Source organism: Eumetopias jubatus, unplaced genomic scaffold, assembly GCF_037043125.1.
Source record: "Eumetopias jubatus isolate StellerSeaLion01/CBP00866 unplaced genomic scaffold, mEumJub1_p1.0 scaffold_5, whole genome shotgun sequence".
NCBI lineage: Eukaryota > Metazoa > Chordata > Mammalia > Carnivora > Otariidae > Eumetopias > Eumetopias jubatus.
Window position 1 is genome coordinate 74,134,908 of NW_028274811.1, and position 26,643 is coordinate 74,161,550.

At 37.8% G+C, this 26,643-nt stretch overlaps 1 pseudogene; it reads left to right on the forward strand.

The window, feature by feature from the left end:
• The first annotated feature begins 6,740 nt into the window (after positions 1-6,740).
• Positions 6,741-26,643, forward strand: part of LOC148164373 (uncharacterized) — a 42,861-nt pseudogene continuing 22,958 nt past the window's right edge.

Below are 26,643 nucleotides of genomic sequence, written 5' to 3' on the forward strand. Positions count from 1 at the left end.
CAAAAGTGTGACCAAGTAAGGACTTCGTCCTCCGACGGTGGCGGAAGCTTGTGGGACTTGGGTGTGCGTGTGAGGGAGGGCGAGGTCACTGGAGAGCATCCTCTCAAAACTCAATTTAGTGCTGGTGAACAGGTGAAATTGGGGAAAACTCCCTTCTTCGTCATTTCACCCTAACCTTGAAATTAGTGAGTCGACCCTAGGCTTTAGGAGTTGTGCTGGAATATGTGGAGAACCTTAGGTACAACACCATGCCTAAAGCTTACGTGCCTTTGCTGTGGTGGGCACAGTACTTTAGAAAATTGAGCTTCTAGGTCTTTCCCTCTTTATGCCCGGTTCTGATCCTAGGGGAACATATCCCGTCTCTCTGGAGCTCGCCACTGGGAAAGGGTTGTGCCTTTTACGGAATTTGGAGTATCTCCTTTCAAAGGACCATTTAAGAGTAGAACTGGGATTGACCTAAATTAAACATCCACACCTGTCATTCTTCGGTTCTGTTTGAGCTCTGCTCATTTTATTTGACATGGATGTGGGAAAACCTAGCTAGGGCTTAAGCTGTTGGAGGCTAAGTAGAGATGAGGGTGTGCGGGTGTGCGGAGGCCCGGCATACTTTCCATTCCTCGCGAGGCTCCGTGTGTAGGCGTGGCTAAAGTAGGGAACCTAATCAAGAGCCCTCTTCAGGCTGTGTTTGGGTAGACTGACAGGCTTCCTGTCGGAGAGGATGAATTAACAGGGAGATCCAAAACACCAGATAAAAACAAACCATTGAAAGGATTGAAACCGTTAAAAGGCAGTGTAAAAAATCTACTTAAAAAAATTGAGACGTTTGTTATATCCCTCAGATTGAAAACCTTGTTGCGTTTTATAGGGATTCCCTAGAGAAATTGAAAGGCATTTAAACAGTATTTCCCATCCTTTCAAATTGGATAGGGCTGTGATTTTTCCCAAAAGATCCAAGTGGGAGTTTTTCATGATTCATCCCACCCCACCACCCGAATTAATCCCTTCCCCAGCCTACAGGGTACACTGCCTCTTGATTCAGACCCCCAAGCACTGAAAGTATCTAATATGAATTACAGAGCTACTTCTCTTTCCATAGAGTATGGGTTAAGTGAAAACACCTGTATTAACTGTTGGTTACATCACAGAAGAGCATTTTTAAAATTGACTTAATTTTAATCCACTAGAATTTGCTAATTGTTAAGACATTATTAACACTTGTTAATTCAGTTTACTAAAGTGTAAATTATCTTGAATTCTTTGAATAGAGAAATTAAGGTAATCACAAAAAATAATTTCATACGTGAATTATTCTTTTCTTATGTTGCTTTAATAGAGAAGGACTGACCACATATCTAAAACCTTAATTGTTTGGGGGAAGGAGGAGTCTGACCCCAACAAGTAGAACCTGTATCTCACTACTTTTCTTGTGAAAGTGGGTAAATTCCTGCCCACATGTCATGTTGGTCTCCTGTTACTCAGAACTTCTGATGACACCCAAGGGGTGAGAGAGGATCAAGGGTGGTTTTCACTGTACTTTTCATATGTCTGACCTGCAGCATCTTAGTAGTAATTGATTTTCTTTTCTCAATTGTGTTAGGAAAATTTTTCTCATGTCCTATTTTAATGGATAACATCTTTCACTGGGCAATATCTTATAGTGACTTATTGGTTTGCTTATATTTTTCCTGTTTTGAGCTTTTTGATTAAGAAAGGAAGCAATAATCATGTACAAAGTAATATAGTAATTTAGTATTGTGTCTCTTCATTGCATAGTACACATTATGCCTACCTGAATCAGATGGGCAAGTTGTGATGCTGGTAAGGGTAATTTGTTTGGAGGGATCTGATGAAAGTTGCTCTTTGGGAAGTTTTCCAGTTTATAGATATTTTCTGTATCGTTCAGAGTAAATAATTAAATAATTATTGAATGCCAATCAAGTGTAAAATGCTGTGGAGGATTTAAAAATTAAACTGTATAGTTTCTTATTTAAAGGAATTTTCTGTTAAATATGGCAAATGAACCGATGCACTCCAAGCAAAGCAATTAGAGAATTAGAAAACGCTAGTTTGGGGGGTGGTGGTGATTAGCTCAAAAATTTAAAGAAAGGAGGTCTGGAGAGGTTTTGTAGAGGTGGTGGAACTTAAACATCTCTGGAGGGCTGAGTAGATTCTAGATAAGTAGAGATGGTATAGATGGGGAGAGGCCAACTGAAAATGATCTTAATGATCATTCTAGCTGAACCTATTCATTTTATGAGTGAATAAACTGAGACATTGTTCATTCAAAAGCAACCTGCCTAACCTATTACAACCAGGAACGGTAGGTCTCAATCAGCTCTTCTAGTCACTATATACATTAAGTAGCTCTTTGGAATTAATAACTGAGAAGAAATATGTCTTACATGATAATTCAGTGCAAGGAAAAGGCAAAATAGAAGTAAACTGATGTAGGACCTGCTCCATTTGTGATATCTACTGTACAAAATGGGCAAAGGACTGTGAACATCAAAGTCTTTGTTGGTTTTCAAAGGCCGGGCCACCCCTCATTCCTGGTTGCCCCGTATTTAATGACTACTTTTCACTTCTCCTTTGAAGCTGAGCTCACTAGTTCAGATGCCTTCAGGGGCTATTAGGTACCCAAAATAAATGGAGTGGGCCACAGGGACTGAAGGTGCTAGACTATGGTAAGCTGGGGGTGTCTAAAGTGTTTAGCAGTTTCTGGTCCATCTGATTGTTGCAAGGTGAACATGCAGGGGCCCAATGTTGTCCAGTCTTCTAATTTTTAAAGAAAGCTGGAAAGCACAGATTTTTATGTGAGCTTTCTGATTTTTACTTTTTGGCACCTACCTGAAATTTGCCATAAACATTTTGTGGATATTAAAAAAATTCTTTGGGCCTGAGTTAACCCACAAATTTCTAGTTTTCAGTCTCTGCTTTAGTGACTTCCAGTGCATAAGGCCATTCTGTCTTATACCTGTCTTAGTAGTTTTGTGAGTTTTTCTTAAAGCTACCTATAAAAAATTCCTACTAATGTCTTAATGCGTTGGCTTCTGCTAGGAAAAGAGAACACAGAACCTTACAGAGTTACAGCAGAGGAGCTCTCTGGAAATTCTTTTTCCATATGGAAATTCTTTCTTGGAATTCTCTCTCCCTGATGCCTCCTGTCCCCACTGGGTTTGACCTTGTACCATCATACTTCCAGTTCTGTACAAAAAAAATCTCCTCTCCTTAGACACAAGTGAAGTGGGAGCTTAATGGTTTTAAAAGAAATTCACTAAATATTTATAGAGAATAAAAGTGAAATACCTACAAGAAGGACATAAATAGTTCTTGCCTAAACACAGATTTTAAGCTAAACAATTATTGTATCGCATGTGATTATTTTTTACTCCATTCCATTTAAGTGTAAGAAATATCTCATTGTGTCACTTACCATGATAATCATCATTATTGCTAAATCTGGCTCTGAGCTCCCCATCTCACTGCGTGGTAGAACAATAAATCCACAGGTGTTACAAAGGTCCCAGAACATATGGTGAAGATGGTCTGTTCTATGTCCATCACTGCTGGATAATCCATTGGAAGCTCAAGAATTTCCCTTTAGGAACAGTTTGTAATTGGGTGTAATCTAGATGGAAGGAACCAGATGACCTGATTTGAAACTGGACTTATGTAAAAAACATACTGGTTTTATTTAGATTGTGTGTTTGTTTGGCAGTGGGGTTGACAGTGGCACTGATGGGGATTATGAGAAGGGAGGTTGAAACTCCCTAACTACTGCTTGGCACAAAACACATATGGTGATAGTCCACATGATTTCCTGGAAGGTATAGCACATCTGGGAACTCTGCGGAGACTGGCAGCTTTGGGTACTAAGTATAGCCTTCCTCTCCAGGTGTGTACTTTCTAGGGGAGCTCTAAGGACAGTGGACTTAATTTGCACTCTTCCTGGAATTGGCAGCCTCTGCCCTTCCTAATCCTGGGGGAAGCCCTACCAGCTATAGACTTCTACCTCTATACCCTCTTAGTCTCTGCAGTCTTTTCTTCCTCTTAGGACAGTCTGGTTCTTTTCAAAAATTGTGATGTGGGAGTAAGGAAGGTATCCCCCACCCACACTTTTATCCTCCCCTCCAGTTCAGATCCCTTCTTTATTCTTGGTGTGGAGCTGAGTAGAGAAGGCTAGGAGGGCAGAGTTTTCACTCATTCTTTCAGATGTATCAAAAACACAACTCTGGTTTCCAAAGATGGCAATATTCAGTATTCACTAACACCTCTTTGGCCTTCTTTCCCCCTTTGTTACTTGCCTTTCCCTACTTGAAGAGCAGTCTCGAGAATGTTGTATATTCTTTAGAAGGGGAAGACTCAGGTTTGAATTCTCCTGTACACCAAGAAAGTTCTCTCCTGCCATACTGATTGAGAAACATGTCCTGTCCATAGAATTGCATACTATAGTGACCAAAGTGTCCCTTTCTTGCACATAATAATTATTTTTATAGCTTTTCAGTGTAATGCAAGGTGCCCTGAAAGGTGTCAAATAAGATCTGAGAGGGGGAAGGGTACTAATGGTGACCTCTGTGTTGTTTTGTACTAAAAAAGAACACATGTATATCTGAATAAACTGAGTAGGAGGGAAGACCAGAGGAGACAAAACACTTCTTCAGCTTTCCACTTTTAAACATGCTAATAGTGAGCCAAATTCCATCAACATTACAAATGATACTTATAATAATAGCTTATTCTTTTTTTTAAGATTTTATTTTTAAGTAATCTCTACACCCAACATGGAGCTTAAGTTCACAACCGTGATATTAAGAGCTGCACCCTACACTGACTGAGCCAGCCAGGCACCCCAATAATAACTTATTCTTGATGAAGCTTTGCAGCTTAAAAGCAACAAAGCTACATTGTCTCTTTGATTTTTCTTCCTACTCTGTGAGGTAGCCATTGTTTTATATTCATTTTACCTTTGAGGTAACTGAGACTCACAGAGACTGTGTATCACCCAGTTGGTAAGTGACAGAGCTTGGTCAGAACCTAAGATTTCCTTTTCCAAATCTAGCACTTCTATCTTTGAACATAGCTCTGATGTCTGAGGAATTATACAATAAAATTAATGAAGAGAAAATGGAGGACATCTGGGTGGCTCTGTCTTTTGAGCCTCAGGGTCATGAAATTGAGCGCCACACCAGCTCCATGCTCATTTTGGAGTCTGCTTGAGATTCTCTCCCTCCCCCTCTGCCCTACCCACACTTGTGCTCTCTCTCTCTCTAAAATAAATAAATAAAATCTTAAAAAATTTAAAAAAAATAAAGAGAAAATGATTGGTTCTACCATTTTGAGCTGCTTGGGGTTTGCTTTTGTTGTTGATCTTGAAAGTAAGACTAAGTTATTTGAATCTCCCCCTCCCAAAAAAAAAAAAACAAACATCATACATCCTATTAAATAGTAAGATGGCAAATAAAGTGATCAATTCATCTTTGGTTCATTATAGCTAGCATATTGACTTTACTATTTATGAAAGCTATTTTTATGTCAGCATAGATAATTTGTGATATATTGGAACCCTTGGCATAACAAATATGCATAGTGTGTGGATGCCCATTTGAAAATGCTCATATTATAATTTTAAATTACAAGGATTTACAGTTATCTTTGCTTTTATTGCATGTTGTTCCCATCTATGATTTATTTGATAATGAGTCTTTGTTGAAAAGCACAATCCCCAATAACATCACTGTTCCCATGGGAAAATGATACTTTATGACCCAGTTTCTAGAACATATTGTGGCAAAAAGTACAGAATAAATGTATCACACATGTGAACACAGAAGGCTTTTATGTGTCTACTTACAGAATTAGAATTGCAGCTGCCTTGATTCCATTTTGTTTTCAATCAAGTATCATATTTATCATCTTTGATCTTTTGATCCTTTATGGCCTACTATTTGGGGAGCTTTCACTGTTGTGTTAGATTTTGGAAATTTAAGAGTCAACATGACCCTTATAGGTTAAAACATTTATAACATTAGAAACAAAGTAGTATAGTCTAACATAGAATGCAAGATATGAGGATAAAGGATATTATTATTATTTTAAGATTTTATTTATTTATTTGACAGAGAGAGAGAAAGAGCACAAGGAGGCAGAGAGGCAGGCAGAGGGAGAGGGAGAAGCAGACTCTCCACTGAGCAGGGAGCCCGACGTGGGGCTTGATCCCAGGATACTGGGATCATGACCTGAGCCGAAGGCAGCTGCTTAACCGCCTGAGCCACCCAGGCGCCCCGAGGATAAGGGATATTAGATGAGAAGTGTCATACAGGCACTAATTCAGTGGTGTAGGAAGTTCTGGATTGCTAGAACATATTCGGCTCAGGGTGTTGGGAAAAGCTTCATGGGGGAGTTAGCTCTGGGACATCAAAGGTTTGTAGCTGTGATAATGAGAGTATTGAAACATTCTAAATTTAGGGATCCTAAGAGCACTGGTTTGCTATCACAAGGTGTTTTGGCAAAAGACTATAATCTGGTTTAACTGGCATATGGGGCACGTGAGGGTGGTTGTAACAGAGATAGAAAGATAGGTTGAAGACAGATTGTGAAGAGATCTTTCAATATTGGATTAAGGAGTATGGCCTTATTTGTGAGCAATGGGGAATCATTGGAGGCTTCTGACCAGGAAGTGACATATACTAATCCTCATGTTAGGATTGTCTAGATGATGGCAATATGGGTAATGGATTAGAATGGGGGAATACCGGAAAGAGGAAGCTGAATTAGGAGGTGAAAGGTAATGAGGCCTGTGCTAGCGTATTGATAATGGGAACAGAGAAGAGGAGAAGGATATGAAAGACCCTCTGAAGGCAGAATTGACTGATTTGACAGCTTTATTTGGGTATGAGAGGTGAGTGAGCATGAGGAACCAAAAATAAGTACTAGCTTCAAGTTTGTTTGCTCCAAGATAGTATTGATATAAAAAGACATAAGGAAACCAAAAGGAGGAGCTGGTTTAGGTTAGAGGTAGTGGTACAATATATGAGTGAAAATGTTCAGGCATTTGGAAATGTGGGCCTTAGGCCTCAGAATCAATCCCATTGAAATAATTGTAGGAGTCACAGAACTGGACAAGTTTTCTGAGGGAGGTTTTGAGGAAAGAGGGGGAGAAGTGAAAGAACTAGGGAGTTTACCCAAACCACACCCACCATAAGGGTTGTACATCTCTTTCCCATTGAGAATCGTGGCTATGGTGGGCCACTGTTACTGACAAAAGTATTTTATACCTGAGCTATGTATGTGTCCCTATATATATTTCCAAGATTTTCCCAATAGGAACATCATTCTCAGTCACTTGCCTTCAGTTGTATTTTGGAGTGGGAGAAAAAGGGGGTGGAAAATTAATAGTTGTTTCTTAGGCATTGCATTTATTCAGTGTACACCCATGAAGATGTGTTGACCTTACACACTTTTTTCGCTGGATATGTTATGACAGAGAGTAGGTGTTGCAGGCAGGAATGGGGGAGCCTGAAGGCACTTTGATCTGAAGTGTACAGAAAACACAAGATAATTGGGGAGAGGATAAGCAGGGAGACCAATGATCAGAGGTGACTCTATATCATCTGGAAGTTTGAAATAGGGTACCATCAGTGGAAATAATGAACAGTGTGAAGCTAAAGTGATAATGTGTAAAAAGAATTTAGTAAGAGATCATTGCTGTTGGTAGTAGCCACATACTCATTGAATAAATTTCACTGGGTGTACATTGGTACTTAAAGTGATAATGCCCCCTTTTAAGTTGTAGTAACTTAATTTTAATCATAATTTATTAACAGAAATATTTTTGGTTTGTGTTTGTGATCTTGAAAGCAGGGCCATTAAAACTGAGAATAAGGTGAGTTAGTCTCTGTTTCTGATTCTGTCCTTCTAATCTTTAGCTTGAATAAATCACTTCTCTTATGTGTAAAATGATTTTAGGTGATTTAATTGCTCTGTATTTGAATTGTGATTTCTCTTCAATATTTCTCAATTGAGCCAACATAAAAAAATGTAAAAAGTATAAGGTATAATATGATTTACCTGCCAAAGAGTATTAGTCTCTAACAGATATTCACATTTCTTAAAAACAAGAACTGTCCAGAATGTTAATGACTTGTTATAACTCTGACTCCTGGTGAAAAAACCAGTACTGGAGTCAGCGGATTCTATTAAACTTGAATAGTATAGAAAGCCAAGCAGCATGATTTAGCTTTGTCAAATGTTGACAGATTGTGCACAGAGGAAGACATCTGTCCTATGTAATCTTGATTTGATCAGTATCTTTGCCTGAATTTTTTTTAGGTTCCTGAACCTTTAAAAAAAAAGAAAGTTTTTATTTTGTGATTTTAAGGTTAACCTTTTTTTTTTTTACATACTCACTAAGCATATAGGTTTGAACAGATAGATTGATGTTATTTTTGAGTATTTGCCCAAACAGAAACATGCAATGGGAAATTTACTTTAAAAAAAGAAAATTTGGGGGCATCTGAGTGGCTCAGTTGGTTAAGTGTCTGCCTTCAACTCAGGTCATGATCTCGGGGACCTGGGATGGAGCCCCATATCAGGCTCTCTGCTCAGTGGGGAGTCTGCTCTTCTCTCTCCCTCTCAACTCTGCTCTCTCTCGCTCTCTCCCAAATTAAAAAAAAAAAAATCTTCAAAAAAATGGAAAGTTTGCAGGTCTTTTTGGTTTGCAATGACAATTATTCCTGAAAATTTACTGTAAAATATTCAAGTGTTAGCTCAGAATAAACTCTTTAAAATTTATTTTAATTTACATATGGTAAAATTTATTCTTTTTGTTTTATACGTTTGACAAATAGGACAGTTTTCACCTCCAGAAAACTCCCTCCTCATACCTTTCTCCTTGACTCTTTTTAAAAAAAAAAATTTTTTTTTAAGATTTTATTTATTTGTCAGAGAAGGGGAGAGCGCAGGCAGGGGGAGCGGCAGGCAGAAGGAGAAGCAGACTCCCTGCTGAGTGAGGAGCCCAAAGAGGACTCAGTCCCAGGACCCTGGGATCATGACCTGAGCTGAAGGCAGATGCTTAACCTACTGAGCCTCCCAGGCATCCCTCTCCTTGACTCTTAACTTCTAACAACCACTGATATGTTCTCTATGCCTATGGGTTTTGCTTCTCTAAAATGTCATATACATGGAATCATACAGAGGCAGCCTTTTCACTGTGGCTTCTTTCACTTAGCATAATAATGCATTTGAGATTCATCCATGTTGTTGCATGTATCTGTGGTTTGTTCCTTTTTATTGCTGAATGATATTTCATTGTATGGATGCTCCACAGTATGTTTAGCCACCAATTGAAGAACACTTGCATTGTATCCAGTTTTTGGTGTTTCTGACTAAAGCTGCTATAAACATTCACAAATGGTTTTTATATCAACATATGTCTATTTCTCTTGGGCAAATACCTAACAGTGAAATTAACTGCCTATAGAGAGTATACATTTAATGTCATAATAAACTGCCAGACTATCTTCCCAATACCATTTTGCATTTGAGAGTTCAGGTTTCTCTGCATACTAACCAGCACTTCATATTATTAGTCTTTTTGTTTTTAATTTTAGTCATTCTATAGGGTGCATATTAGTATCACATTGCAGTTTAATTTGAATTTCCCTAATAACTAATGATGTAGAGTATCTTTTCATGTGCTTGTTTGCCATCCTCATATCTTCTTTCCTGAATTGTCTTTTCAGACTTTGGTCCATTTTTAAAATCTGTTTGTTTGTTTTCATATTGTTGAGGTTTGAAAATTCCTTATATAATCTGGATATAAGTTCTTTGTCAGATATGTGATTCACAAATATTTTGCTCTACTCTGTGGCATATTTTAAATTCTGTTATAGTGTCTTATGCAGAGAAAAATTTGTCTTTTTATAGGGCAAAAAAACGTTTTTAATATTGACGAAGTCCAATTTATCAATTTCTTACGGATAGTGCTTTTAGTGTTATATCTAAGAACTCTGCCTAGCTAAAAGTCACAAAAATTTTTACAGTTTTTGTAAATGTTTTACAGTTTTACACTTCCATTCAAGTCTTGGCCCATTTTGAGTTAATCTTGGTGTAAGATGTGAGGTATATGTCTAGGTCCTTTTTTTTGCATATAGATCTGTGCAAAATATGGTCTTTTCTCCATTGCCTTTGCATCTATGTCAAAATTAATTGACCATAATATTTATGTGATTATATTTCTGTACTCTCTATTCTTTATTGATCTATGTGTCTATCCTTTCGCAGATATCATATGTCATCATTGTAGCTTTATAGTAGAATTAACTTTCAGACATCTCTACTAGAGAGAAACAAGTTCTCTGCAGCACACTAGTCAAATTCCTTTGCAATTTTCTTCCAAGCAAATGAATCACTTCTCAACAATTTTAATGTTTTCTATCTTTATTCAGTTTATATGTTGATTATAAATACAGAATAGGTTATAGTCATACTTCTTATATCCCTTCCCTGGATAGAAAAAGACCCCTGTGGACTATGGCATTCAGTTAGGGCTTTCTCCACAGCACAATCAAAATGCAAAAATTTGGGGCGCCTGGGTGGCTCAGTCAGTTAAATGTCTGACTCTTGATTTCAGCTCAGGTCATGATCTCAGGGTCCAAAGATCAAGCCCCACATTAAGATTCTCTCTCTCCATCTCCTGCCCCTTGCCACCTTCTCTTTCTTTCTTTCTTTCTTAAATAAATAAATAAATAAATAAATAAATAAATAAATAAATAAAGCAAAAATTTTCAAAAGCATCATTTTCTAAGCTCTCCATCTGAAGAAGTTCCCTGATGGGCTTCCCCTCCTTTTTACAGGCCTCACTACCCAGCCTGAGCTGCCTGGACACCCTAACACCCATTGACAACCAGCTTCCTGTCTGGTGGAGTGGCAGTTGGGGGAAACCAGCTGTTATGATTCATCCCATTTAAGATTTCTGCTTTTTGAGAAGTGACACTAATAGAGCCAGGCTGAATGGTGTCTGATTGGGAGAATTTTATGAAAGAGTTTGATTTCTAGTGACTCAGCAATTAAACTTTTTATTTTTATTTATTTATTTATTTATTTTAAAGATTTTATTTATTTATTTGAGAGAGAGAGAGCCCAAGAGGGGGTAGGGTCAGAGGGAGAAGCAGACTCCCTGCTGAGCAGGGAGCCCGATGTGGGACTCGAACCCGGGACTCCAGGATCATGACCTGAGCCGAAGGCAGTCGCTTAACCAACTGAGCCACCCAGGCGCCCTAAACTTTTTATTTTTTAACAGGTACGTTCCAGGCTCCAGAGTATGTATGAGCTTAGTTATATAGGTAAATGTTGTTTTCGTCAAGTGTTTGTACCGGCTGTTATTCCTTCCTGAAAAACAAACAGGTATGGAAACTTCTGTAAAAAAGGTTCTTGTATTACCAATTCTTTAATAGTTTTACAAGCTTTTAGATTTCTGATATTCTCCAAAAGGCAAGAAATTCTCTGCCCAAGGTCTTGCTTGTTACAGTTTGGATTTGGTGAAAGATTTCTCGGGTGTCTAAGGGGATAACCTCACATACCATGAGGACATGACATGGCTTTTCTCTTGGAGTGCTGAAGCCAGTTTCATCCCTCCTCACTTTTTTTGGTCATTTTGTTAGCTTTTATGAATATTATTTAAAAGCAGAATATTTGTTAGGAGTTTGAAGAAATTTGCAAGCATAGGGACCAGTTTTTGTGCTAGTCAGTAAATATACTGAAAAGAACAATATAAGAAAAATACATTGCAAAATATCAATAGGGGAAAAGTGCACTGGGTTTTATGAGTTACCCAAAATTAACATCATCCTTCCTTCCAGGAATATGAGAGAGCATCATGATGGAGGAAAATGACAGTGATTAATTTGGGGCCATACCAGTTGTGGTACCAGTCCTGTGCAAGGGGTGGGAAGGAGAGCCTTTTACTGCAGCCTTGACCAGGATGCGCAGATTTCTATAGCAGTGCTGTATAGCATTTGGGCTACATGCTGAATCATGCCCCTAAATATGAGAAAGTCAAATTGTGGCTGGAATTTTTCTAATGCTAACAAGTGCTGTTTTCCTAGAAGTTCAACATTTTATAATATTTGGTAGTAACAAGTGATTTTTAGCATTGGACTGGTGATACCCTAGGGCAGAAGTTCTCAAACTTTAGTGTACATAAGAACCCCCTGGGGAACTTGTTAAAATTTAGGTCCCTGGGCTCTAGCCCTCAAAGGTTTGAATTACTAGATCTGGGTATTGGCTAAGAATCTGCATTTTAACAACAACCTCACTCTGTTTGGCATCCTGAGTTATCTCTCAAGAAGTTGCAAAATTCTCCTAGGAAAAACAATTGTTCCTCAACTGATTTTTTTTTTTTTTTAAGCAGCTTGAACTCAGGACCCTGAGATCAAGACTGGAGCTGAGATCAAGACTCAGACGCTTAACTTACTGAGCCATCCAGTAAGTGTCCCCTCAACTGAATTTTTAAAATGCTATTTCACTTAGCACAGTAGGCATTATGAACCTTAATCATTGAGCTTCAGAGTTCCAGAGAGGTTAGCAATAACTAGTTTAGATTCCCCAGGTGTAAACTAAGTAAGATATAACATGCAATCAGCAGTATGCATAGACTTAAGTTAGATTTCTTTCAATTAGAAATTATTAGTTACACAATTTCCATTTCCAGGTCATCTGTGCCTGCACAGATGGTATTAGATAGGGGAGGTAGGCCAAGCATAGATACCTAGGGAATTTCACAAGGTTCTTTATAATCATTTATTGCCTACTGTGCCCTTAATGATGTTACTCAGGATCCCATTAAATTAGCTGTGAATATACTAATTGGTCCCTTGACAATAGCTAGGGGGTGTCAAATCCTGTCCCTCCACCCCATTTTGGTCATGTTGGAGACAAGATAGAAATTCTTGCCTGTGTGAGGGTATGTTTTTTTCTTGGGACAAGGCACCTGTGGGCCAAAGGAAATTTTTTAAAATACAGCAGGAATCCTTAGAGAATCCTCCTCTAATTCAGACAGGCACTTATGACCTACTTTTAAAAATAATTTGAAAATCCCATCGAACATAAGCAAACAAACTCCAGATTCTCTACCAGGTATTCTATAGACCTAGCATGGCATCGTTTCCATCTGCTCATACCAACAGTGTAAATATAGTTTGGACATGGTTTTTCCCTTCCTTTGTTGATACTTAGGTAAAACAGAGCATTTCTAATTTCTGGATTCAAAGCAACTGCACAAATGGTGAATACAATGTGATGTAGATTGGTTCTTTCTGTACATAAGAAGGGAATCAAATTTGCTAACTTGGTATTCAAATTTAGACAAAGTACTGCAGTTTGCAGAATTAAAACACCTAAGCCAGAGCTTATTTCTCCTTCCTTTGAAGCCCTGAGCTTGTGGTTTATAAATGCATCTGGCTTAAATGAAACTTTTTTAAATTTTCAAAGCAAAATTTTGGTAAGGCAAAGAGTTTCAGAGAATCTTCCAGAGTTGGAAGGTACATTAAAGAACATCCAATTCCATCTCTTAACTAATATTTGAATCTCCTCTTGCTTCTGTTTTAACTCTCCCACTAAATTGTTAGCTTCATAAGGAGAAGTTTCCTACTCATATGCATTTTTAATCTCCACGAGATGGTATTAATAATCAGTTTCAGCTTCTTGAGGAAGAAGGTTTCATTTTGCACAGTTGGCCTAAATAAATTTTTGTGTATTTGATCAATAAGTTGGGAGATGGCTTTTTTCATTCCCTATTTTGCTGTTGCACAAGTTTGGTTGCCACATTGGCTCAGTTCAGATCCTTGCCCTGTCTCTTGCCAGGTGTATGACTTTGGGCAAGTTGCTTAACCTCTTTGTGCCTTTGGTTTTTTTGCTGTGAAATGGCACTCAAAAAATGATAGTGTGATCCTGATCACTACTAGCAGAACTTGCTGTCTGAATTTTAATCATTTCAGATTTCTGTCATCTCTTATTTGCACTGGTACCTTTAGCTAACCCTAAAATCAGTCTGAATTTTCTGCATTTATTCATTTCTGGCTATATTTTGTCTTGTAGAATTCTGCAATATGAGGAATTGTATGGCAGTGCTCCAGGCTCTGGGAAGATGGCTTAAAGGGTTGTGAGATTGTGTAACATAACATAGGCTGTGATGCAGCCTGTTGTGATCCTAGATCTGCCACTTATTTCACTTTTCCTCATAAGCCTCAATTCCTTAAAGGTAAAATGGAGATGATAATAGTACACTTGGCATGAGGTGTAGCATTAAATGATTTAACATATGTAAAAGCACTCAGAATGATGACTACATAAAACAGATACCATGCCCACGCTCCATCCTGAGATTCTGATTAAATTGATCTGGGGTGGGGCCCAGGCATCTGTATATTTAAAAACTCTATAGGGACTCTAATGTGCAGTGAGGACTGAGAACTACTGGACTAGATGATTTTCACAGTCTAGCCCAATTAGCAGTGGTACAGGCTTACATGTTTATGTTTCCTGTCCTTTCATTTCATATAGGCTGTTGAAAGTGTCACAGATTAAGAGTTTTACAATTATTTAGCATGTACATACTGTATACACTTTATTATGGTAAATTCCTTATGATTCTAAGTCAAGCAGTTTTTCAATAGAAACTGTAATAAGGAGTTTTTAGGCTGCTTCAACTCACTGTCCTACAACAATGTAATATGGAAATCACTGCTTTAAAAAAACACAAACTTCATGATTCAGTTAACAAAGTCAAGATATGTATGCTTATGTAGAGTAGGAGAATAAATTAATTGAGTGTTTAGAGTCTGATATGTTATAATGAATTGGGTTATCAGGTGGTGACTTAATTAGGCTATTGAATGAATTAACACCCCATAAATGTGGGATGTTCACACTCAGCTTTCTCACTTCTGTCACTGAACTGGTGGCAGTCTCCAAAAGATCAAGGTGCATTTCTGAAAAAAAAAAATCCTATTAAAAAATAGTGAGTATCAGAGGCATTGGGGCCCTATCATGTAATGGTGCTAATGTCCCCTATAATATTCACTACAGACAAACTGGGGAAAACAGAGAGAAATAGAAAGAAGAAAATTAAAACCACCAGCAAGCCCATACCCTAAAACAACCATTACTAAGATCTTTATATACCATCTTTTCCTAGTCACAATTATATATATTTATAAGATTCAAAGTAGGATTATACTACAGATACAATTTTGAAATTATTCCATTAAATACACTCACTGAGAGCATCTTGCCAGACAAAATAATTTTTAAACTTTGCTTTCTCTTTAGTCATATATGAGCTATACTCAATAATATTATTAGTTCAAGATAAATGATGTAAGTAAAAGGAAGATTGATCCTGCGCAGGGTAGAGAAACAAGACAATGAAGAATAATGTGTTTTACTTCTGAATATCACTTTTATTCATTAATAAATTATTTATGGAAAAAGTGCTTCAGAGGGAAGTCGTTTAAGTTCACTAGTGATCTTTTAGGGAGTGGCTCAATAAGTAATAATTGTATGAATGAATTAAGGAAGAATTAAATATAAATACAGTCCTTAAAAACTTAAATCGTTTCTCTTTCTCTCTCCCCAGACTTATGCCAAAGCGCCACTTTTTTTTAACTATTCTGCCATTTAGAAATTTTAATTTTTAAAAATATAGGAAGTATTACTCTTGGTCATATCTTCCTTTTTAAAATGTAGAAAACATGGAAGCATACCTGGGTAGTAGTAGGTATAAACACAAAGATTTAGGAGATATATACTTACAAATCTTAGTCTTGGCTTATGTTCCATAGTGGAAAGTCTCCTTTAAAGTGAGAGACAGGCAAAGCTTATATTGCTAAAGGATTTCTGGAGCCATCTTGTAATGAAGACTGCTTTTGGTACCCATTAGAGTTTACCACTGGGCCTGGGCACCATCTGTGCAGGTGCTGGAAGTTCATCTTTTGATTCCCAATGACCTCTGCAACACTGACTACATGCTTTGCTAGGCCTAGTGCAAAGTAAAAATATGGAGCCCCCTGTTCAAAAAGCAAGAAAATTAAAACATAAAGCTTTTTCCTTTCTTCCACTGTCTTTTTCTCTATCTATAATGGTGTTTTCTTTACTATTTAATGTTTCATGTCCTCAGGCGTGGGGACACTTGCCCGGGGAATGCAGATTCTCACAGGGTCCCATTCTGTGACTAAGCACACATACCACCCACTGGCTGCTTGGTTTCCCCTCCCACCAGCTGCTGGACTGGTGCATGTCCTGGCAGGAGGTGGGGAAGTCGTGCCAGGTATCGCCCCTTCCCCTAGGCCTGCCATCTGTGGGAACCCTTAGTGGATGGGGGACCTCTGAGGGTAGTGCAGCCTCCATGCTGGAACGTGCTGGGTACCTGGATTAACAGTAGGTGAGAGGCTGTCTTCTGCCCACCGGTCACCAGTGCACACCCCATGGTGCTGCCAGTCTAGGATGTCTCAGGGAGCAAGGGAGCCCTTTTGTCTGTGCCCAGACTTCTGCTGGGGCTGGGGGTCAGCCACAATTGCTGGATAAGGACATGGAGGGAAAGAATCCCAAAGTGCCAGGGCAGCTGAGAACACATCCCAGCAAGGTAGAGAAGTATGCTAATTGGTAACCTGAGGCTCCATGCTCCCAGAGCATGATCTGTGGTCTCATAGGACTTCACTTACAAAACTCAAAGATAAAATTATTAAGAATATCAAGATAGAGTATTAAACCTCATGTTGGAAGAAGGTCTTCTAAGCCAATACTTATGGAGCTGAACTGGCTACATACCAGTGAAGCAGACCCTGAGCTTCTGGAATAACCTATCTGACACTGAAATGAAGAAACTATTTTTTTAATAGAATGAGAAATACTTGACTATCACTTTTATTTCTTATATAACAGTGCTTCTAAACTTTAATGTGCTTAAGAATCATATATGAGCTTCTTGTTAAAATGTGGATTCTAATTTAGTAGGTCTGGGGCCTGAGATCCTGCATTTCTAACAAGTTCCCAGTGGTTGCCATGGCTGGTCTGAGAACCACCCTTCCACACCTGCCTCCCTTAAAAACATTTTATTTGGAAATAATTATAGACTCGCAAGAAGTTTCAAAAATAGTAGACTCCTCTCTTAACTCCCAATGGTGACATCTTATATGTAATGCAAATACAATATATGATATGACTGTAATATACTATCAAAACCAAGAAATTGACATTGGTACTGTCAAATAACAAAAATAATACAATTTAGCAACAAGTTTAATGTCTTTTATTCAAGGGAAGACAATTCATGGATTGGAGGAGTACAGTGCCTCACAAATAGTGGGACATTATTCTGAGACATTTTGGTTAAGAGCAAGTTTTTTAGAATGTTACAAGAGGCAACATGGAAGCAGGGCATGGTTGGCTAGGATGTTGAGCATTTTCTTGTAAGGCAAGCAGGTCCTATTTTCTAGGGTAAGTTCAACTAGCTAAAGCAGAGTTGGAGGATTATCATTAGTGTATGTTAGGTTTTTTGATAGGTGTTTCCTATGAATGTAGGCTGACTTGGGTGTACATTTGTGACATGGGCTGGGCCACTGGGGTGTCCTCCATTTTATGGGTCCTGATATACAGATTAACCTTATCAATACAGTATTGTTATCTAGACTACAGACCTGGTTCCATTTTCATCATTTTTTACTTGGATATATTTGTGTGTGTGTGTCTGTATAGTTATATGTAATTTCATTCCATGTATAGATTTATGTAACTACCACCGCAATCAAGATATGGAACTGTTGTATTACCAAAGAGAATTAATTTGTGTCCCCCAGAGGATGGATATAATATTTTGGGAGTTCTCAATAATTCATACAATAACAGTTTCTATTCTTTTCTCATAGTGAGAATTGTCCCCAGAATCCAGCAAACCATGAGCATGGCAGTTGTACATGCAATGAAGCAATAATGTGAGATGAAGCTTTGGGGGCAAAAATAACATTGGTCATTGGAGGGAAGTGTAACATTGTCCTAGTGCCTTGTGCTCATCCTGGAGTGTACTTTGTATGACCAAAGTCAAATGCAAATTTGGGGGAATCTTTACTTAAAAGAGACATAAGGAAAATAAGAACCAGGTATACACAGTAGATCTCTAGGACTCAGTATGGAAATTGGTAAATATTAATTGATAATGATGAAGTAAGATGTTCATCATCATACTGTTGGGTGGACTTGCTAATTGCTTTATCTGTGCATTAGACAGCCTTTAAACTTCACTCATTTTATGATAATCCTATTTTATAATGCCACTGAAAATAAGACTTCTTAGCTATGACATGCCTTGTAATGGCAAAGTATATCAGATTTGGTAACTATGACTCATAATTATCAACTACTCTTTGTATTTTGGTGTTATAGCATAGTGATTAAACATATTATTCTTATCAGCTATGTGACCTTGGCCAAGTAACTTAACATCTCTATGCCCCAGTTTTCTTATCTGTAAGTTGGAGATGAGTATAAGAACTAACACAGAGGGTTGTTGCATAGATAAATCACATGCAACACTGCCTTGCAGAGTGTAAACTGGATCAGTTAATGGTATCATTAATATTAGGACTAGGCCAGCCTTGGGTGCCTTCTACTAACAATTGCCCCAGGTTTTGCTTCTTTATATCCAAACTATTGACTGCAACAACTTTTTTATATTGAACATTTATAGATGTTTAGGGTTAGAGTTTCTTTTAAATGTAACCATTCATTGCACAGACTAAAGCACATAGGCTCTGGGTTCAAGTTCCAGCCCTTACTAACTGCAGACTAATTGTGGGGCTTGGGCAAGGAAATTCCCTAAATTGTAGTTTCCTTACCTATAAACGGGTATAGTAACAGTATTTACCCCATAAACTTGTAAGGATTAAATAAAACAATTCATGTAAAGCATTTGGCATGTAATTAGCACTTTATTGATATTTGCTGTTATCTTTTTTTTATATAGATTTCTGGTTTTCCCAGTAAGTGTACATAGCTCACAGACTTCCAGGGGTACTTCGGAGAAGTGATGTAAAACCGAATATAAAAGAACATCGCTTCAGCTCAGTGACTGGTCAGTCACGCCTTGAGGTCAGAGAAGTTGGAGCTCCTAACAATGTAGATTCCCCAGTGCCACAGAGAGTACTATCCCTCTATATCCATCTCTTCTTTCTTTTAATAATTGAACCCTGCCCCTTGCCAGTTTTAGGAGGGCACATGGCCAGCTGAGCCAGAAATCACATTTCCCTGGCCTGCATTGTAACTATATGTGGCCATGTTTTCTGCCAGTGAGAGTGTGTACAATTTCTGTACTTCCTTACCGATTACTGCCTACTTCCATGTGTTCCCTTTTCCTCTGCTGAGAGTGTGATAGTCCATGGACAAGGTAGAGGACCAGCTTCTACCATGCAAGCAAGGCCGCACCCAGAGTTTGACAGAGCCACAAGGCAACATGAATTTGAGTCCTTGGACCACTTTATGGAGTAAATTGTAATACAGGTCTATTAAATGAGAAAGAAGTCAACTTCTATCTTGTTGGTGCTACTGTATTTTGGAGTCTCTTGGTTACAGCACTTTAGATGTATCTTAACTAATTCATGAGGTCTATCTCTAAAGAAGCTGAATGCTGGAAAAGATGCATTTTAATAAGATCCCCCAGGAACTATGATGCCAGCAATCCAGGGACTATACTTTGAAAAACATAACACTAATGTGCTCCAAAGATGTCTCCTTATCTCTAAGCAAAATAGAAGTTTTGGAAAGGAGTCTAGAATTTAGAAGATAGGAACACCTTTTGTTAAAGTTTTATTGTATTTGAACTGAAATTTGTTCAAGAATTCCGAAATAATTAACATGCCACCTCATTTTACATTAGCACTATGATTACATTTTAAGTTAAAAAAAAAGACTTATTAAAATGAATGCCTAAGGTGTTCTTTACAATGTTATTTTTTATAATGACCGAAAGAGTGAAAATACTTTGGTCATCAGGCTATTTGTTCACTTCTGTACCATGGAATTACAAGGATGAGGTAATTCTATATATGCTGATTAAGATACCCAAGATGTATTAAGCTAAAAATTAACAAATAAATATTGCAAAAAAAATAAGCCAGACAGAAAAGAATACATTTTGTATGACTCCATTTATTTAAAATCTGAAAACAGTAAAAGTTATAGTGCTTAATGTTATGTGCTTAGGCAGTAAAATTAAAAGAAAAAATAAGGAATTGGTTACTGTGAAAATCAAGATAGTGGAAACCTTTGAGAAGGAGGGTGAAAAAAGGTAGTAATTAGGAGGAGTCATGAGGAGAGCTTCTAAGGGGCTGGCAATGTTTTACTTTTCAGTCTGGGTAGTGATTGCAAGGAGGCTCACTTTGTTATTTTGCACACTGATCTATGTGTATATTAGATTTCACAATAAAAACCACTGAAAACATATTTCATAACTACATTAGGCATATATATATTCTCTATATCTTCATATATATTTATGTTACACGTGTGTATGTATTCCTGTGTACTCACAGAAAATTTCACAAAGGATACACGCACACGAACACACAAAAGAAGCAGTTGTGGGCCTTTGTTACTACCTTTGGGTAGTGGAAATGTGGGGTAGGGAACATTTTACTTTGCATTTTATAATTTGATTTATTTATAATTTACATTTTCTTATAATAATTTGTTGCTTTATTTTAAAAATAATCCCTCAAATATTGTATGTGAATATAGATAATTTTATTTTATTTATTTATTTTGAAAATATTTGTTTATTTTAGAGAGAGAGAGGGCGCAAGCAGGGGAGAGGCAGAGGGGGAGAGAGAGAGAGAGAGATAGAGAGAGAGAGAATTCTAAACAGTCTCCATGCCCAGTGTGGAGCCCAATGCCAGCTCAATCCCAGGACCCTGAGATCATGACCTGAGCCAAAATCAAGAGTTGGACAGTTAATTGACTGAGCCACCCAGGTGCCCCTAGATCATTTTATTTTACATGCTTCTGTATTATTTGAATTTTGTTTATAATCATGCTACTTTAAAACTTCTTTCTCCAAATTTGCATGTGTATACATATGTGTATATTTTATGTACATACTAAGATATACTTGGAGAATTGTGGGATGATTCTTATGAAACTCTTAACAATGGTCATCTCTGAGGGATGAACCTGGGGATAATTAGAGAGGGGAGAACTTTCACTTTTTACTTTATATACTTCTGGTTTGTTTGAATATTTTCTTTTACAATGAACATGTGCTACTTTTAAATTTACAGCATACATAATAGAAAAAATAAAACCTTAAAAAAATAAGGGTGCCTGGCTGGCTCAGTTGGTAGAGTATGTGGCTCTTGATCTTGGGATCATGAATTCAAGCCCCATGGTGTGTGTGGAGACTACTTTAAAAAAATAAATAAAATAATGAAGTGGAAAAATAGCTGGATCAAGAGGATTGTGTTAAAATTTTTTTTTAATTAAAATAAAATGTTAAATGTATAGCACACAACAAAGGTGGTATATAGCATATTCCAGCATATTCTGTTTTTTACACAGAATGGACTTAGACAGGTAGAGTCTACTTAAAAATGTGTCCAATTTGGGGAGAAGGAATTCATCTATAGGAAAAGATATGCTAGAATGCAAACCTAAACCCTTGCCCCATCACACATATGCCAAAGCCTCTGATAATAGGCTAATCTGATGTAATCTTCGAAATTAAATCATGAAGATAGGATTCCTTAAAGCCAAGCATGACTCCTGACCTATCAAAAGTATTCAATAGTTATTTGTTGAATTTATTTGTGAACAATGCAGTTTTTAAATGATATTTCATCCACTAAACTTTCACTACTTTTTGATACTTCATGTTTTATAACATGTTAGGTTTTTTTTAGTGAGAGAATTGAGAGGTGCAGAACATGATGGATGAGATGCAAATGGGTGGTTTCTGGGAAAAAAATAGTAGTGTTTAGGTCAGCTAGTATTTTAGTCTGCTTTTTAAAAGCATAGGATACTTTTAAAATTGTTAATTAACAGTTTTCAAAATGACGAAGGAGTAGGAGACCTTAGTTTTGTTTGGTCCCAGGAATTCAGCTAGATAGCTGTCAAATCATTCTGAACACCTGTTAACTCACCCTAGCTCTAAGAAAAGAATTGCTACAACTCTACAAATAGAAAAGCGACCACTTTCTGTGAGGTAGGAAGTGCAAAGTGAATTCAAGGCAATATATCAGAAGATAAACCATGGGGGGATATAGCAGTGGAGTGCAAAATCAGAATTTGTAAAAGTCTGCTCCGGAGAAGGACAACCTTGCCTGAAAGGCACTCAGGTGGCGAAGCGGGGCAGAATCCTAGGTGGGACAATGTGGTCTCAGGATCCCCGGGGTCACAGAAAGAATGGGGGAGCCTGAATGAATGTGGCAGAGTTCCCAGACATCAGAGTGGGTAAGCCAGCTGCAGTCAGTGAGCCCCGGAGTGGGCTTTCAGCTCCTTGTTGCCATCAATCATGAACCCTGGCACAGTAGGGTGACCTCTCTCTGAGCAGGGGCCCAGCAAGTGGCAGAACCACCACGAGACCCTCCCTCCCTCCTCGGGGAGGAGCAGGGCAGGTGCGCACCACAGGAGTCTGCACAGTTTGGGGACTTGAAGTGAGGTCATGAGCCTGAGATAGAATCACTCCATCACAGGCTGGGTGAGCACGGAGTGCGGACAGAAACAAGGGAGATAAGAGTGAATGACTACTCTCTGAGGGCGCACTGAGGAATGGGGGGCACAAGCTTTTGGGTCCAGGGCTGGAGATTGGGAGGCTGCCATTTTTATTCTTAACCTCTAAAGCATTTCAGGAAGCCTTCAGGGAACAAAAGCCACATCGACCAATTGGGAGCAGATTACTTAGCCTGGCCCTTTGGCAGAGTGCCTCTGCATGGGGCAAAGACACCTGAGAATCAATGTAACAGGCCCTTCCCCCAGGAGATCAGTGGGAACATCCTGCTAAGACCAAATTTCTGGATCACACAGAACTGTAGAACTCCAGTGGTAGGGGAAAATACTATATAGAATGCATGATTTTTTTCTCATGATTCTTTAGTCTTTCAATTTTAATTTTTTTCCTCTTTTTCCTTTTCAACCATTTTCTTATTTTATCAACTCTTTAAGTCTTTTTTAATTTTCAGTTTTACACTTATACTCTATCTGTTCATTGCATTTTATTTTATTTTTGTATATATATATGTTTTTCTTTATTTACAATTTTAGGATTTAGTTTCTTCTAACAAAGAAACCAAAATACACCCAGGATATAGTGTATTGCTCTGTTCTGTTCACCTGTCTGTTTGTATTCTTTTTTTTTTTTTTTTTTGGTCTTTTAATTTTCACTTTTACAGTTACATTCTTTCCTTTCATTGTGTTTAGTTTTGTACATATATGTTTTTCTTTCTTTACAATTTTGGGATCTTTTCTAACAGACCAAAATACACACAGGATCCAGTGTATTGCTCTGTTCTGTTCAACTGTCTGATTATTCTTTTCTTTTTTAATTTTTTTTTAATGTTTGGGGTCCCTTCTGATTTGTTTAGTATATATTTCTCTGGGGTCACTGTTGCCATTTTAGTATTTTGTTCTCTCATCCATCTATTCTTCTCTGGACAGAATTGACAAGATGGAAAAACTCACCTCAAAAAGGAGAACAAGAGGCAGTACTGAAATCCAGGGAGCTAACCAATATGGATATAAGTAAGATTTGGAAGTAGAGTTCAGAATAACAATTATAAATATACCATCTGGGTAAAAAAAAAAAAAAAAAAGCATACAAGACAGTAGAGAATCCCTTTCTGAGAAATAAAATAACTAAAAACTAATCAAAATCAAAAACAGCTATCAGTACATGTAATAAAAATGGAGGCTCTAACTGCTAGGATAAATGAGGCAGAAGAGATAATCAGTGATATAAAAGACAAAATGATGGAGAATAAAGAAGCTGAGAAAAAGAGAGACACACAACTAGTGGATCAGGAGGGGAGAATTCGAGAGATAAGTGCTATCATAAAGCCAAATAATACTAGAATAATTGGGATCCTAGAAGAAGAGGAAAATGATAGAGGGGGGCAGAAGGTATTTTGGAGCTAATTATAGTGGAGAACTTTCCTAAGCTGGAGAAGGAAACAGGCATTCAAGTCAAGGAGGCACAGAGAACCCCCCTCAAAATCAATAAAAATAGGTCAACACCTTGACATATAATAGTGAAGCTTGCAAATGTCAGAGACAAAGAGAAAATCCTGAAAGCAGCTCGGGACAAAAGGTTCTTAACCTACAAGAGTAGAAATATTAGACTGGCAGCAGATCTATCCACAGAGACCTGGCAGGCCAGAAAGGACTGGAGTGTTGTATTCAGGGTGCTAGTTGAGAAAAATATGCACCCAAGAATATTTTATCCAGCAATGCTGTCAGTCAAAATAGGAGAGATAAAAAGCTTCCAAGACAAACAGAAACTAGAAGAATTTGTGATCACTAAACCAGCCCTGCAAGAAATATTAAAGGGGATCCTTTAAGCAAAGAGAGAGCCCAAAAGTATCATAGACCAGAAAGGAGAAGAGACAGTATACAGAAACAGTGACTTTACAGGTACTACAATGGCACTAAATTCATATCTTTAGATACTTACTCTGAATGTTAATGGGCTAAATGCCCCAGTCAAAACACACAGGGTATGAGATGGGATAAAAAAGCAAGACCTATCGATATGCTGTCTGCAAGAGACTCATTTTAGACCCAAAGACTCTAGATTGAAAGTGAGTGGGTGGAAAACCTATACATGCTAATGGACATCAAAAGAAGGCTGGGTGACAATCCTTGTATCAGACAAATTAGATTTTAAACCAAAGACTGTAATAAGAGATGAGGAAGGACATTATATTATAATTAAAGGGTCTATCCAACAAGAATATCTAACAATTGTAAATATTTAGGCCCCTACAATGGAAGCAGCCAATTATATAAATCAATTAATAACAAAATTAAAGAAACACATCCATAATAATACAATCATAGTAGGGGACTTTAACACCCCCTCACTGCAATGGACAGATCACCTCAGCAGAAGATCAACAAGGAAACAAGGCCTTTCAAAGACACACTGGACCAGATGGACTTCACAGATATATTCAGAGCATTCCATCCTGAAGCAACAGAATACACAGTCTTCTCTAGTGACATGGAACATTCTCCAGAATAGATCACATCCTGAGTTACAAATCAGGTCTCAGGTGGTACCAAAAGATTGGGATCATTCTTTGCATATTTTCAGATCACAGTGCTTTGAAACTTGAACTCAATCACAAGAGGAAATTTGGAAAGAACTCAAACACGTGGAGACTGAAGAACATCCTACTAAGAATGAATGCGTCAGCCAGGAAATTAAAGAATTACAGAAAATGAAAATGCAACTGTCCAAAAATCTTTGGGATGCAGCAAAGGCAGTTTTAAGAGGGAAATACATAGCCATACCAGCCTTTCTCAAGAAACAAGAAAGTTCTCAAATACACAACCTAAACTGACACCTAAAGGAGCTGGAGAAAGAACAGCAAATAAAGCCTAAACCCAGCAGGAGAAGAGAAATAATAAAGATTAGAGCAGAAATCAATGAAATAGAAACCAAAAGAACAGTAGAATAGATCAACGAAACCAGGAGCTGGTTCTTGGAAAGAATTAATAAGATTGGTAAACCCCTGGCCAGACTTATCAAAAGAAAAGAAAAAGGACCCAAATAAATAAAATCATGAATGAAAGAGGAGAGATCACAACCAACACTGAAGAAATAAAAACAGTTATAAGAACATATTATGAGCAACTATATGCCAACAAATAAGGCAATCTGGAAGAAATGGATGCATTCCCAGAGATGTATAAACTACCAAAACTGAACCAGGAAGAAATAGAAAACCTGAATAGACCCATAGCCAGCAAGGAAATTGAAACAGTAATCAAAAATCTCCCAACAAAAGAATCCAGGGCTGGATGGCTTCCCAGGAGAATTCTACCGAACACTGAAAGAAGAATGAATAACTATTCTGAAGCTGTTTCAAAAAATAGAAAGGGAAGGAAAATTTCCAAACTCTTTCTATGTGGCAAGCATTACCTTGATCCCCATACCTGACAAAGACCCCACCACAAAGGAGAATTAGAGACCAATATCCCTGATGAACCTGGGTGCAAAAATTCTCACCAAGGTACTAGCCAATAGGATCCAACAGTACATTAAAGGGATTATTCACCACGACCAAGTGGGATTTATTCCTGGGCTACAGTGGTAGTTCAACATCCACATATCAAACAATGTGATACACTACATTAATAAAAGAAAGTACAAGAGCCATATGTTCCTCTCAATAGATGCAGAAAAAGCATTTGACAAAGTACACCATCCTTTCTTGATTAAAACTCTTTGCAGTGTAGGGATAGAGGGAACATACCTCAATATCATAAAAGCCATATATGAAAAGCCTACTGAAAATATCATTCTTAATGGGGAAAAACTGAGAGCTTTTCCCCTAGGGTCAGGAACAGGACAGGGATATTGATTCTGACCACTGCTATTCAACA